Here is a 13425-nt window from a genome sequence, read left to right on the forward strand (position 1 = left end):
CTAATGTGGTCACAGGTGGGAGTGTCTCTGGGCTCTTTGTAGAAGAGCAAGTCCTCTTTGGAGAAAGTGTTAGTCACTGTCGTGTCCGACTCTTGTGGCACCACCCGCCAGCCTCCTCTGTCCTTGGGATTCTCCAGGCAAGATACTGGAGTGGGTTGCCATTCCCTTCTCCAGGGGATCTTCCCGACCCAGGGATCGAACCCAGGTCTCCCACATGGCAGGCATATTCTTTACTGTCTGAGCCACCAGGGAAGCCACCTACAATTGAGGTCTTGACAGTTTTTTCTTCCAGTTAACTCCATTGACCTGGGTGATGGTGTCATGGCTTCCTTTTGCCCAGGAGAATACTATCAAGGCAATTCACAGTCTCTTAATGAAAGATCTGGGAAACCTTTCACAAAACATGGCCTCAGGGGGAGCATTGCTGACCTTAAGTGGTCCAAAGAGAAGATGTATAAGGAACTTCAAATAAGTTAAGTTCTGTCTTGGTGCATGTAGTCCTAAGGTGGTGGAACTTGGCCAGTGGGTAGGTAGGAGTTGTAGAGAGATTTAAGCATCAGATAAAGGAGAGTTTTCTAAAAGAGAGCCGCTAAGAGGAAATAAAACTGCTTCCTAATCATTGGAGGCATACAAGCGTAAGCCAGGCCCCCAAAGGCTAGCAAATCAGAATCAGTGTGTCAGAGACAGTTGTTTCCTAGTGCTCCTTCATCTTCTGTTATGAATAGTAGTAGCCTCAGTGTTTAGCTGGATGCATGGTTGATCAGAATAGAGATCACTTTTCCTAACTATAGTCACCAGGCTGTATATTACAGCCCCAGGACTTATAAGAAAATGTCTTAAATAATGTCTAGATACTTGCTTTCAGATCTTTGCTGGAACTTGTCACCTTATCAAACAGACCTTCCTTGATCATCACAGATCAATTAATGTTTCTTCCCCCGCCCCACCTCTAGCCATCATTCTCAAGCTGTTTACCTGCCACATTCATAGCACTTAACCCGAGTGAAAAAGTTGGCTTAAAGCTCAACATTCAGAAAACGAAGATCATGGCATCCGGTCCCATCACTTCATGAGAAATAGATGGGGAAACAGTGGAAACAGTGTCAGACTTTATTTTTCTGGGCTCCAAAATCACTGCAGATGGTGACTGCAGCCATGAAATTAAAAGGCGCTTACTCCTTGGAAGGAAAGTTATGACCAACCTAGATAGCATATTCCAAAGTAGAGACATTACTTTGCCAACAAAGGTCCATCTAGTCAAGGCTATGGTTTTTCCTGTGGTCATGTATGGATGTGAGAGTTGGACTGTGAAGAAGGCTGAGCACCGAAGAATTGATGCTTTTGAACTGTGGTGTTGGAGAAGACTCTTGAGAGTCCCTTGGACTGCAAGGAGATCCAACCAGTCCATTCTGAAGGAGATCAGCCCTGGGATTTCTTTGGAAGGACTGATGTTGAAGCTGAAACTCCAGTCCTTTGGCCACCTCATGCGAAGAGTTGACTCATTGGAAAAGACTCTGATGCTGGGAGGGATTGGGGGCAGGAGGAGAAGGGGACGACAGAGGATGAGATGGCTGGATGGCATCACTGACTCGATGGACGTGAGTCTGAGTGAACTCCGGGAGTTGGTGATGGACAGGGAGGCCTGGCGTGCTGCGATTCATGGGGTCGCAGAGTTGGACACGACTGAGCAACTGAACTGAACTGAACCGAACCCTAGTGTGAAGTCTGTGCCTCTTGAGTCCTGTGGTTCTCAACCTTGAGTGTGCATCACATTCAGTAGGTCTGGGATGGAGGCCTGAGGACGTGTATTTCTAACAAGTCCCCAAGCAGTGCTGACGTCAGTGGTCTGGAGACCACACTTGGAGAACCAGTGGACATGTCTGTTTAGGTCACTGCTGTATCCCAGCACCAGGAGCTCTACGTCAAGTTGTGGTGCTTTCTACATGTTTGTGGACTCATTTTGCAGATATCGCGTTCAAATAGATTTAAGGCAAGTACTCTTATCCACATTTGACCTACAGAGAACCTGAGTGTCAGAGAAATTGAATTGTCCAGGGGCACATAGCTAGAAAGGGTCAGAGCAGAGATTCGAACCTATGCTTGTCTAAAACCACAGAGTGTGCCCTCCTCAATCACTGTGCTGGCACACCCTTGGTGGGCTCCAGCTCAGTACGGTCTGGTTGAGGAGTAGGAAGAGGAGGACCCTCCCTGTCCTTGCATGAGATTGGGAAGTAGAAGGCAGCAGGGGGCCGCTCCTGAAGGAGCCCGGAGGCTGTCGCGTTCTCAGCCACCGTGTGCTGGTGGCCACCAGGTGGCAGCAGCGTACAGACGGCATGGCGGGGCCTGGGTTCTGCCGCCCTTAACTTCTGTGGCCCTAGATGTTTCCCCTTTCTCATGGTCTTCGGTTTCCCCATCTTCACAGATAGAAGATTAGATCTCTGTAATATCTAAAGAACCCTTGCAGCTCAAATACCATCTATAAGAGACAGGTGCAGCCACTGGAAGTCAAATGCCCCCAAACCAAATATACTGTTTCTCTTCTCCCACACTGAGAAATACCCTCAAACCGGAATTCCATCGCCAACAAACCCCCCCGACCGCTGCAAACCCCCACTATACTATCACTGTCCAGAAGAAATATGCAAGCCACAAAACTTAGCCACATAATTTCAAATTTCCTAGTAGCTTATTAGTAAATATAAAAAGTGACATTAATTATAATATATTTTACTTAACCCAATATATCCAGTGATTATATCAATGTGTAATCAATATGGAAAGTTATTACTAAGATAGTTTATGTTTTCTTTCTGAGCTACACCTTGAAATCCAGTGTGTATTTGTCTCAATTCAGACTAGCCATGTTTCAAGGCTTCACCTGCCACATGTGGCTAGTGGCTGCCCTGGTAGACAGCATAGTCCTAGGATATTAATGACAAATATTTATTGAGGTATGCACTATACTGTCTTATATACATTTCTCAGTCCTCATAACACCCTATGAAATAGGCAAGATTACTACCAGTGTAATTTTGTAGATAATGAAACTGAGGTTCAGGGAGGCTTTTTGGCCAAGATCACAGAGTAGGTCAGCAGAAGAGTCTGGATTTGAACTTGGCTCTGTCTGGTGCCAGAGTGTGGCTCTTCATCTTGACATAATCCTCCTGGTAGGAGATGTTTAGGATATGCAGTCGATGGGACCCACTGACTGGGATACTAAATCAAGGGAATGCAAAAGCCCAGGAGCCAACAAGTTGGCCTGTGAGGGCAGTAGATGAGAGGCCTTGAAGCTACCGTTCTCCCACCCTGAGTTATGTGTTTGGCAACGTTGAGCTTGCCCAGCTAACAGCCAGTGACTCTGTCAAGAGGAAATCATGATCTTAGGAAGATCATGATTCTGAGCTTGCCAAAAAAAAAAATATATATATATATATATATATATCTGGTATCAGGAGAAAGTGAAGACTGAGAAATGCAGGAATAAGCTGCAGGGAGTGTGGGAGAGGGTAGAATTTCAAGGGACAGGGCTAGGCCCAAAGTGTGGAAGTTGTAGGGAGCAGGTTGTAACTCTGCCTCAGGAAAAATAACAATAATGACAGTGTCAGTAGCTAAATGTATTAAGCACTTACTAAGCAACTTAACGGAGAAGGCAATGGCACCCGACTCCAGTACTCTTGCCTGGAAAATCCCATGGACGGAGGAGCCTGGTAGGCTGTAGTCCATGGGGTCGCTAAGAGTCGGACACAACTGAGCAACTTCCCTTTCACTTTTCACTTTCATGCATTGGAGAAGGAAATGGCAACCCACTCCAGTGTTCTTGCCTGGAGAATCCCAGGGACGGGGGAGCCTGGTGGGCTTCCGTCCATGGGGTCGCACAGAGTCGGACACGACTGAAGCGACTTAGCCGCAGCAGCAGCAGCAAGCAACTTAAATGTAGCATCTTATTTAACCCTCATCATACTAGGAGGTAGGTACTACTGTTTTACCGTTTTACACATGAAGAAACTGAGGCACAGGGCGCTTGAAGGAGCAGAGTTGAGATCAGCCAACTAGTGTCGACACTGCACTGCCACACCATCCCGCTGCCTAGAATGGGCTGCTCATGGAGGTGCTGAGCCCACTGTCTCTGGAGGCATTTCAGCAGACCACCAGAGATGTGAGGAAATGATCAAGACAAGGATCATGCCTGAGCAGGACAGAACTAGTGAACTGATGGTGAAGCTTGTCTGGAGAGTAACGGAGGTAGTACAATTGCCCACAAAGATTGGGAAGGAATCCTGTCTTTCTAATCCATCACCTTGGGAACAGGGGCTATAGGAGGCACGACCGTCACTAAGATTGGTCACAGCGAGTAAGGGGTCTGTGGGAAGCAGCATGGCAGAGTAGTTAAGAGAATGGTCTCTGTTGATAGCTTAAACCTGGGTTCAGATCTTGGGTTTCCCACTTGGTGGCACTTAGCTAGTATTTGTACATCTCACCTAATCTTCCTGAGCCTCACAGGGCTATTGTGACCGTAAAATGAGGAAACACACAGAATAGTTTATACTCAGAGATGAGACGAGCTCTGCCAAGGCAGGAAAGTCAGGAGCCAAGGCCTTGGTGTAATTCAGAAAGCTTCACTTTCCCCTCAAACCCAGTGGACTGGACTGATGCTGGCAGCATTTGCAAAATGAGCTTGCAGGCTGAGGAGGCAGGTCTGAGAGGAGAGCAGGAAAAGAGAGGCGGCAGGGAGTTGGTGCCTAGGAGGAGGAACACTCCAGGACCATCCTGCCTGGGGGGGAGGCTGATCAGCCGAGTGACACTGCTGCAGGGTGGCCCTGTGGAAGTGCCAGGGACTCGCTGTGCGGGAGCCCAGCAGAACCCCTGCTCTGCAGCATCACCAGTCCCTCCCCCCACCCTCCTGAGGCATTCTCTTCTGGACAACAGGTTCAGACACCATGACCTGCATCCTCTTCCAGAGGCTACCCTCACCTCTCTGCTCCGCCTCAGTGCTGGTTTCACTTCTTCCCTCCCAGACACCTCCCAACCCAATTCTCAGACCTGCTTTTGTCAAGATCTCCCATGCCTTCCGGGTGGCCCAGTCCAGTGGGCCTTTCCCTCAGCAGTGTTTGACGCAGCTGACACTCCTTCACTCCCCTGTTGGGATCTGTGATCACACCCTCTCCCTATTTCCCTTCTGCTCCCTGACCACCCCTCTGCACTGCTCAGAGCTGCTCCTCATCCCATCTCTACACATCAAGGGTCTCCAGAGCTCAGCCCCGTCCCCTGGTATAAAACTGTCTGCAAGCCGATCATTTACAAACATGTATACTCACTCCAAGTTTCAGTCTGGGACGGTCAGTCATCGATGATGTCTCCACATGGGTGTCACACAGACTATAGCCACAACAAAACTCTAGGGTCTTCCTATCCCAGAATGAGTTCTCCCGTCTCCTCCATCCCAATGAATGCCACCATCCACTGTATAGCTCTAAACCCGGACACCATCTTTGACTTCACTCCCACAGCAAGTCCTGACATTTCTACTTTTCAAAACAGCTATCGAACCCATCTGCTTCTACTTGTCTCCACACCGTCTCTCACTTAAACGATTTTACCCCTAACTGATCTCCAGACTCCCACTCCTGCCCCTGGGAAATCTGTATGCCATACATCATTAAAAAACATAAACCAACCCCAGCCCATCCCTGCTTGACACTCCCCACCAGCTTCCCATTTTCTTGGAATAATACCTAAGCTGCAGCCCAGCCTGTCCCTTCAACAGCATCCGAAACCACCCTCCCCCTCACTAGGCTCAGACGCATTGCACTTCTTTCTGTTCCTCAAATGTGCCAAGGACTTCTTGTTTCTGGAAAAGACATCATCTCCGTCGCCCAAGCCAGAAAGCTCAGCAACATCTTGGTCTCACCCCTCTATCCATATTCAGTTTGGTCTGAGTCCTGTGGATTTTCCTCCTGACATTTTTATTCTTCCTCACCTTTCCTGCAATGCTCCCAGCCGTGGCCCCCAACAGGCCTGCCTCTCCAGCTTGACTTTTCACCACAGCCTCCTGACTGATCTCCCTGCCTCCAGCCTCAGCTGTGACCTGACCCCTAATCCCAGCCTCAGCTACTGTAGCCCAGTCTCTGACCGAGACTGGGGATCATTTGTCGCCAGGTGTCTCCATATGCCCCTGTGTCCTGGTGAGTGGCGCAGAACTGGTGCTTGATACATATTTGCTGGATGAATGAATCCTAGGAGAGGGCTTGATCAGTCTTGCTCAGTTGTACTAGCTGAGATCACATGTCCAAGGGCCATACTATTAACTTACCTGCCAGACAACAGCTGGGAGAAGAGTCAGGGAGCCCCAGATCGTAAATTGGTTGTAGGACATCTGACCTAGGGCAAATCAAATCCTCTCCTCACTCAATTGTCCCTTCAGTACAATGGGAAGGAGGAGAGCAACTAGCCTCTTTCTCCCAGAAACACTGTGAAGTGAGCAGAAGTGAAGTGAAAGTCGCTCAGTCATGTCCGACTCTTGGCGACCCCATGGACTATACAGTCCATGGAATTCTCCAGGCCAGCATACTGGAGTGGGTAGCAATTCTGTTCTCCAGGCATCTTCCCAACCCAGGGATCAAACCCAGGTCTCCCACATTGCAGGCGGATTCAAGGCCATTTGTTACAAAATGTTTCCTCACTCTGGTCTCCTTGGACCTTCACAGCAGTCCCAAGAGGCAGTGGGGATTATCTGCCCCTATTGTACTGACTTTCAACACAGCCTGAACCACCCTTTTAAACCACAATTTGGATAATGACACCTTTTGCTCAAAGCCTTCCCATGGTGCTTTTTTCTTTCTTTTCTTTTTTTTTTGGCATTCAGGATCTTATTTCCCCATCCAGGGATCAAACCCACGCTCCCTTCAGTGGAAGCATAGTCTTAACCACTAGACCACCAGGTAAGTCCCAAAGCCTTCCCAAAGCTCTTGATTTTACTCAGAGTAAAAGCCAAGGTTGTGACCATGGCCACAGGATCTGGCCCAAGACCTTGTTTACCTCGTGTCCTGTCATGCCCCACCTCAGTGTCTCCACTCCAACCACTCTGGCCTCCTTGCTGTTCCTCAGCCAGGTGCATCCCCAAGCTGGGATCTTTGTCCTGGCCATTCCTTCTGTCCAGGGAATCCCTCCCTCAGACATGGCCTAGGTTAACCACCTCGTCTTCAAGCCTGTGCCCAAACCTCGCCCTGTCAGTGAGGCCCAGCCCAACACCCTATAAAGTACTACCACTTGCCCCTATCCTGCAGTGTAGTAATACCTTTTGTTTCCCCATCTCTGCCATTACTCTTTACAAACAAGTTTACTTGTTTGTTTCCAACTAGAATGCAAACTCCGTAAGGGCAAGGATACTGTCTGCTTCATTCATTGACATAGCCCAAGGACCTGGCATGGAGTAGATGGGCAATAAATAATTGTCGAATGTGTAAATGAGCAAGTGAGAGGAGTGAAGTAAGGGGCTTGCCCAGGCCAGGCGTGACAGGTACAGGGCTGTAGCGTGGCCTGCTCCTTCCCCATAGAGAGGACCTTTTCTGGCCTCTTGTTCGTGGCCAAGATGTGCTAGGATCCAAGGGGCCCCAACACAGAAAGGATGGCCTGGCCACGTGGGGTGGTGGACAGGGCTGGGCCTACACTGTCTACCTACCACCTAGGGTGGCTCTTTCCTCTCCTAGGACTTGGGGACCAAGAAGGAACACAAGATGGTTAGAGGTCCTGGGGGATTCCACCTCCTGGCTCACCCAAGTGAACTGGCAGGAACTCACACTTCTGGGGCCTGGAGTGCCCAGACCGAGGGAGAACAGGCATCTCAACCTAGACCAGCTCAACAGGGGCACCATAGGAAGAGACCCACAGGATGATCTGGGTGTGGGGATAAGGGCCCCTCTGGCTTTGTTGTGCAGCTCCAGATCTCTGGGAACAGTCCCAGATTCAGCAAGTTTGCAGAGGGGCTTCCCTGGTGGTTCAGGGGTAAATAATCCACCTGCCAATGCAGGAGACATGGGGATATCCCACATGCTGTGCAGCAGCTAAGCTCATGTACCGCAACTACTGATTCTGTGCTCAAGAGCCCAGGAGCTACAACTGCGAGCCCACGTGCTGCAACTGCTGAAGCCCTAATGCCAGCACTCTGCAACAAGAGAAATTACCGCAATGTACCACAATGTTACTTCTGCTTGCTGCAATTAGAGAAAAGTCCATGCAGCAATGAAGACCCACTGCAACCAAAAATAAATAAAATTATTTTTTAAAAGTTTGCAGAAAAAAATTCATCACTGAACTACTTAATGCTTATGGCACACTTAATCTCTACATCAGGCATATGTATATTAATTCATTCAATTATCCCCAAAAGCCAATGGTTTAAGTTAGTATCTATTAGTATGCCCATTTTACAGATGAGGAAACTGAGGCATGGAGGAGTTAAGTCATTTGCTCAAAATGACACATCCTGACATCCTATAGTAGTGGAGCTGGAATTAAAAAAATATATATATTTATTTGGCCAAGACAAGTCTTACTTGCAGCCCAAGGGATCTTTAGCTGTGGCATGTGGGATTTAATTTCCTGACAGGGATCGAATCCAGGTCCCATGCATTGGAAGCACAGAGTCCCAACGACTGAACCACCAAGGAAGTCCTTGGAATTTTTTTCTAATCAGTACAAAACTTTGGATAATTTCTGAGAAATTTCAAGGAGGACTACAACATACATTTTTTGCTTATGCTGTGGAAGAGCCCACTGTCAATGTAATAATGTGTCAAGGGAACAGTGGTGGAAATGTAGTGTCTTCTGAGCAGCTAGCACAGTTTTTATATAGGAGGAGATTGGATTTGTACACAATTGCTTTTAATTTTTTCCCAACCATTTATTATTCAAAATTGCAAACATACAGAGATGTTTATACATTGCACTTAGATGCACCTATTGTTAATTTTATCTATTATCTTTTTTCCTGAGCTATTTTGAAAATAACTTGCAAACCACATTTCATGTCACCTCCAAGTACTTCATTTAGAGTCTTCAGCCTCTAAAAATATATTTTTCTAGCAGACTAAAATTGCATTATTGCACCTAAGAAAAGCAATAATAATCCCCAAGTATCAGCTAAAATTCAGTCTATATTCAGATTTCCCCAGCTTCACAAGAATATCTCATACAGCTTTTTTCCCAACCAAAATCTTGTCAGAATATACAAATTGCATTTGGTTATTATGTTTCTTTAATCTTTTAAAATACAGAACCCTCTCCACACCCATACAGGCATCTTTTTTCATGACATTGACTCTTCCTTGGGTACTGTTGTTCTTTGCTGACTGACTGAATTCTTCTGTTTATTCATAGTTTTATTTCATTTGTTCTTCTGTGTCTGGTAAATTAGAATTTAGGTCTAATGGCAGGTTCAGTTTAATGATTTTTTTTAGCAAAGATACTTCCCAACTGATGCTGAGTATCTTACCTCTTTAGGAAACACAAAATGTCACATGGCTCTGCGATCGGTGATGCTAAAAGTCCAGTCATGTGGTAACCGGTGGCAACCGCAGGACTGCCCCATTGTAGGGCGGCTTTTCCCGTAAACAACCAGCGAGGACTCTGGAGAGGTACCGTGGCAGGCGGATATCCTGTGTCCCCCAGCCCTTTGTCTCATGATTTTGGCATCCATTGGTGGTTAACTATTACACTGGAGATTACAAACAGGTGATTTTCTAATTCTGTCTTCTCTTCTACATTAGTTAGCTTGCATTCCTCTGTAAAGAAAAAAAAAAGAAAGAAAAGAAAAGAAAGAAAAACTCCTTATCAACTGGGATTGAACTATATAGTTCCTTTTGAAGAAGCAGGGTAAATTATTCTTATTGATGCTGGAATTGTCTCATATTCGGCTGGCAGGTGCTCCTTCAAGTTGGCTCCAGGGTCCTTCTGACAAACACCAGTGGTCCTTGAGCACTTCTTTGCTTTCTTAGGAAAAAAAAAAAGATGCCTGCAACTCACCTGTGTTTCCTTTCCTCAGCCCTGGGATCCACCATTTTGGCACTGGGATGTTATTCCAAGAAGTTAGCCTCAGAGCTCTTTTGTTTAGACCAGATCCAGGTCTGTGTGACCTTGGGCCTGTTCCTTTCCCCATTCTGAGTCAGACTTTCTTCATGTGAACAGTGGGGGAGCTGAATCCTGCCTTAACCCTGGGTCCCTCTCAGGGTGTGGCAGACACCAAGCCTTCCTGCTTCCTGTCGTTCTGTCTCCATCTCCATCAAGAGAATGGGTAGGACAGGACTCCTCCACTGGGCAGTGGGGCCTGTGTGACACCTGAGACCTCTTACCCTACTAGAAGAAGAGAAGGGGACCATCATCCTGTCCACTCTTCTAGCTGGAATCATCTCCAGCCTCTTGTGGGTGAGGACAGGATGACCTTTGGGGTCACCCTGAACTTTGACCGAAAGCTGCTTCGCAAGGAAAAGGCGTTTTTTAAGATTGCCATTTTTAATGCCAATTTTAAGATTGCTCAGAATCAACTGACTTTGATGTTAAATGGAGTTTTACTCTGTATCAAAGTTATAAATTCACATATTTAAATAATCAAATCCTTCTAAAAGGCTGGCTGCAAAAAGCAGAAGTTCCTTACCTTCCTTTCCCCAACACTTTAGAATGTTTTTAGCCTCTATGTCTCTCAATAACTTCTGGTATTGTTACTTTAGATTGTTTCAGTTTTAAACATGATCTGGTTGGCTTCTCACTGTGGACACAAGACCAAGATTTAGTCCTCTTTCCTTCTCTTCTAAGTCACTTTTCCTATCCTCTCTGCTGCTGCTGCTGCTGCTAAGTCGCTTCCGTCGTGTCCGACTCTGTGCGACCCCATAGACGGCAGCCCACTAGGCTCCTCTGTCCCTGGGATTCTCCAGGCAAGAACACTGGAGTGGGTTGCCATTTCCTTCTCCAATGCCTCTACTGTATGTTTAGTTAGATCAGTATTCAAAATCACCATATTATGACAGTAAATGCCATTTATAGCTGTGCTGTGTAGTATGGTGTGATGACTATTCATTTCCTATATAACTTTTGTTTTCCCCAAAATTAATAATTGTCTTGATACAACTTAGCAACTAAACAACAGCAACAAAAAATAGTTGTCTTGGTTTTTTTTTCATTTGCTTAATTTTCTGTGAAATTTATCATAATTCAACCTCATACTCTTCAAAAAATGATCTAAATCATCTCTCAGTATATTCAGATCTATCAGCTGTCTATCAATTTTATCTTATTGAAGAAATGTCTTTCAGAGCCTGTGGACCTGATCCAGTACGAACCTATTGCTTTTCTCTTGGGATTTCTCTATGCCATCGTTCTGGGGAATCCCCATTCCCTTTTGTGAATTGAATTTCAGCTTCCTGTATTTCAAATCTTCCTTTATTTTTAGTGAAGACCTTCATTTTGGTAGAGCATACATTAATGAAGCTTTCTGAGGAAGAAAAAATTTTGAGATAATGAATGTCTGAAAATATCTTTATGATACCTTCATACCTACTTAATAATTTGGCTCAGTAAATATTCTAGGATGGAAATAATTTTCTCATAGAATTTTGAAGGTGTTGCTTCATTATCTTCTGGTTTCCAGGGTTGCTCTTAAGAAGTCCAAAGTCATTCTGATTCCTGGTCCTTTGTATCTGTCTTGTTTCTTTCTGTGAAATTTTCTCTGTCTTTATTTTTCTATAACTTCACTTGATGTACCTTGGTGTGAAATTATCTTCATACTTTGTCTCTGGTATTCACTAGGTCCTTTCAGTTTGGGAATTTATGTCTTTGAGTTCTGGACAATTGTACTGAATTTTTTCACTGATTTTTTTTTCACCTTTGTTTTCTCTGTTCCCTATTTCTGGAACATTGATATTTGGCTATTGGGCATTCTGGATTGGTCTTTAATTCTTTTTTCTCCCAACTTCTTTTTATCTTGGTGGTCTACTTTCAGGGAGATTAAAAAACTATCTTTACCTACTGATTGTTTAATATCTACCCTTGTACTTTTAATCTTTAAGGTATTTTTGTGGTCATCATGGTTCTAACAGTACATTTATCTTTATAGCATCCTATTCTTGTTTTATGGGTGCAGTATCTCCCTTATCTCCCTAAAGCTGTTAATATCTATTTGTTTCCTCCATGGTTCCTTTTTGAGATTTGGTTATTTGTTTTGTTCACTCTCTTTTGTGTTAGAGGTTTTCTTCAGATGTCCCAAGAGCCTTGATTGTCTAAAAAAATCAAGTGGAAGCTGTGACTGATGTGAAGGGCTTATTGGCTGAGGTCTTCCCTGTAGGGTTATTTGGCTGGGTTATTTCATCGTTGAACCCCAGTATCAGAATCTTTAGGTCATTCCTTGTGGGATGGTCATGCTCTCCAGAGAAGGATTCTCTCATTTATTGCCCAGAAAAAGAAGGTCTGGCTTCTGGAATTCTGGAAACTGGGTCAGAGAGAAGGCTGGGACTCATCTTCAGAGCTGGGCCCATGCCCTGCACTGTGCCTGGGGATAAACTTCCAGCCCTTTTTCAGGGAGGGAGGAGTGGTTGGGGAGGGACAGGCCATGGATATCCAACTGTACTCCTGCCCAGTGTGTCTAGTACTCAATTCCTGAACCTGTTCTACCACATAAACTGGTGGCTTCTCAGCTTTTCTAGCTGCAGGTTTAGAATTAACCTTTCTTGGGTCTGTTAATGACTACTCCTAATCCATTTGCTTTCCAGCTTCTAAAATTCTGCTCTTTTCTCCTTTTCTCTCTGTCCTTACAGATCTACACTTAAAAAAAAAAAGAAAAAAAGAAACTTTTTTTCATTTTAGTGACAGAAGCCAAGTGAAAGAGGAAGCAAACATATAATGTGTTTTAACCATCATTACCAAGAAATCTTTTTTTAAATTGAACTATCAATTTCACATTCCATAATATTCAGGCTTTTAAAATGGTACAGATCAGTGGGCTTCCTATGTGTCCACAAAGTTGTGCAACCGGCATCACTGTCTAATTCCAGAATATTTTCATCACCCTGAAAGGATATCCCATACCCATCAGCAATCATTCCCCATCCCCTTTCCCCTGGCAACTGTTGATCTACCTTCTGTTTCTATGGCTTGCCTAGTCTAGACACTTCATATAAATGGAATAGTACAAGATGTGGCCTTTTGTGTCTGGCTTATTTCACTTATCATGATTTTTTAAAATATATATCATGATAATTTAATGGCATTATTAAAGTGTATACAATCCAAATTTAAACACTTAGCATCTAATCTCAGTTTCACTTGAAATAGATAAGCGAATTTTATTTACGTATCAATACTTCTCACTCTTTGATGATTTAGAACAGAATTTTCTAAAACAACTTTTGTCAAACTTTGTCTCTCTTCAGATGTTTGGTC

At 45.0% G+C, this 13425-nt stretch overlaps 1 long non-coding RNA gene across 1 annotated transcript; it reads right to left on the reverse strand.

Annotated features, from left to right (window-relative positions):
- Positions 1-8563: 8563 nt before the first annotated feature.
- LOC123335037 lies at positions 8564-13031 on the reverse strand. Its single transcript, XR_006553295.1, has 3 exons — positions 11331-13031; positions 10649-10759; positions 8564-9779 (listed from the first exon to the last, which is right to left on the reverse strand). It is a non-coding gene; the product is annotated as an uncharacterized LOC123335037 (long non-coding RNA).
- Between the last annotated feature and the right edge of the window lie 394 nt (positions 13032-13425).

The sequence above is a fragment of the Bubalus bubalis genome, chromosome 9 (genome assembly GCF_019923935.1).
Source record: "Bubalus bubalis isolate 160015118507 breed Murrah chromosome 9, NDDB_SH_1, whole genome shotgun sequence".
Lineage (NCBI taxonomy): Eukaryota > Metazoa > Chordata > Mammalia > Artiodactyla > Bovidae > Bubalus > Bubalus bubalis.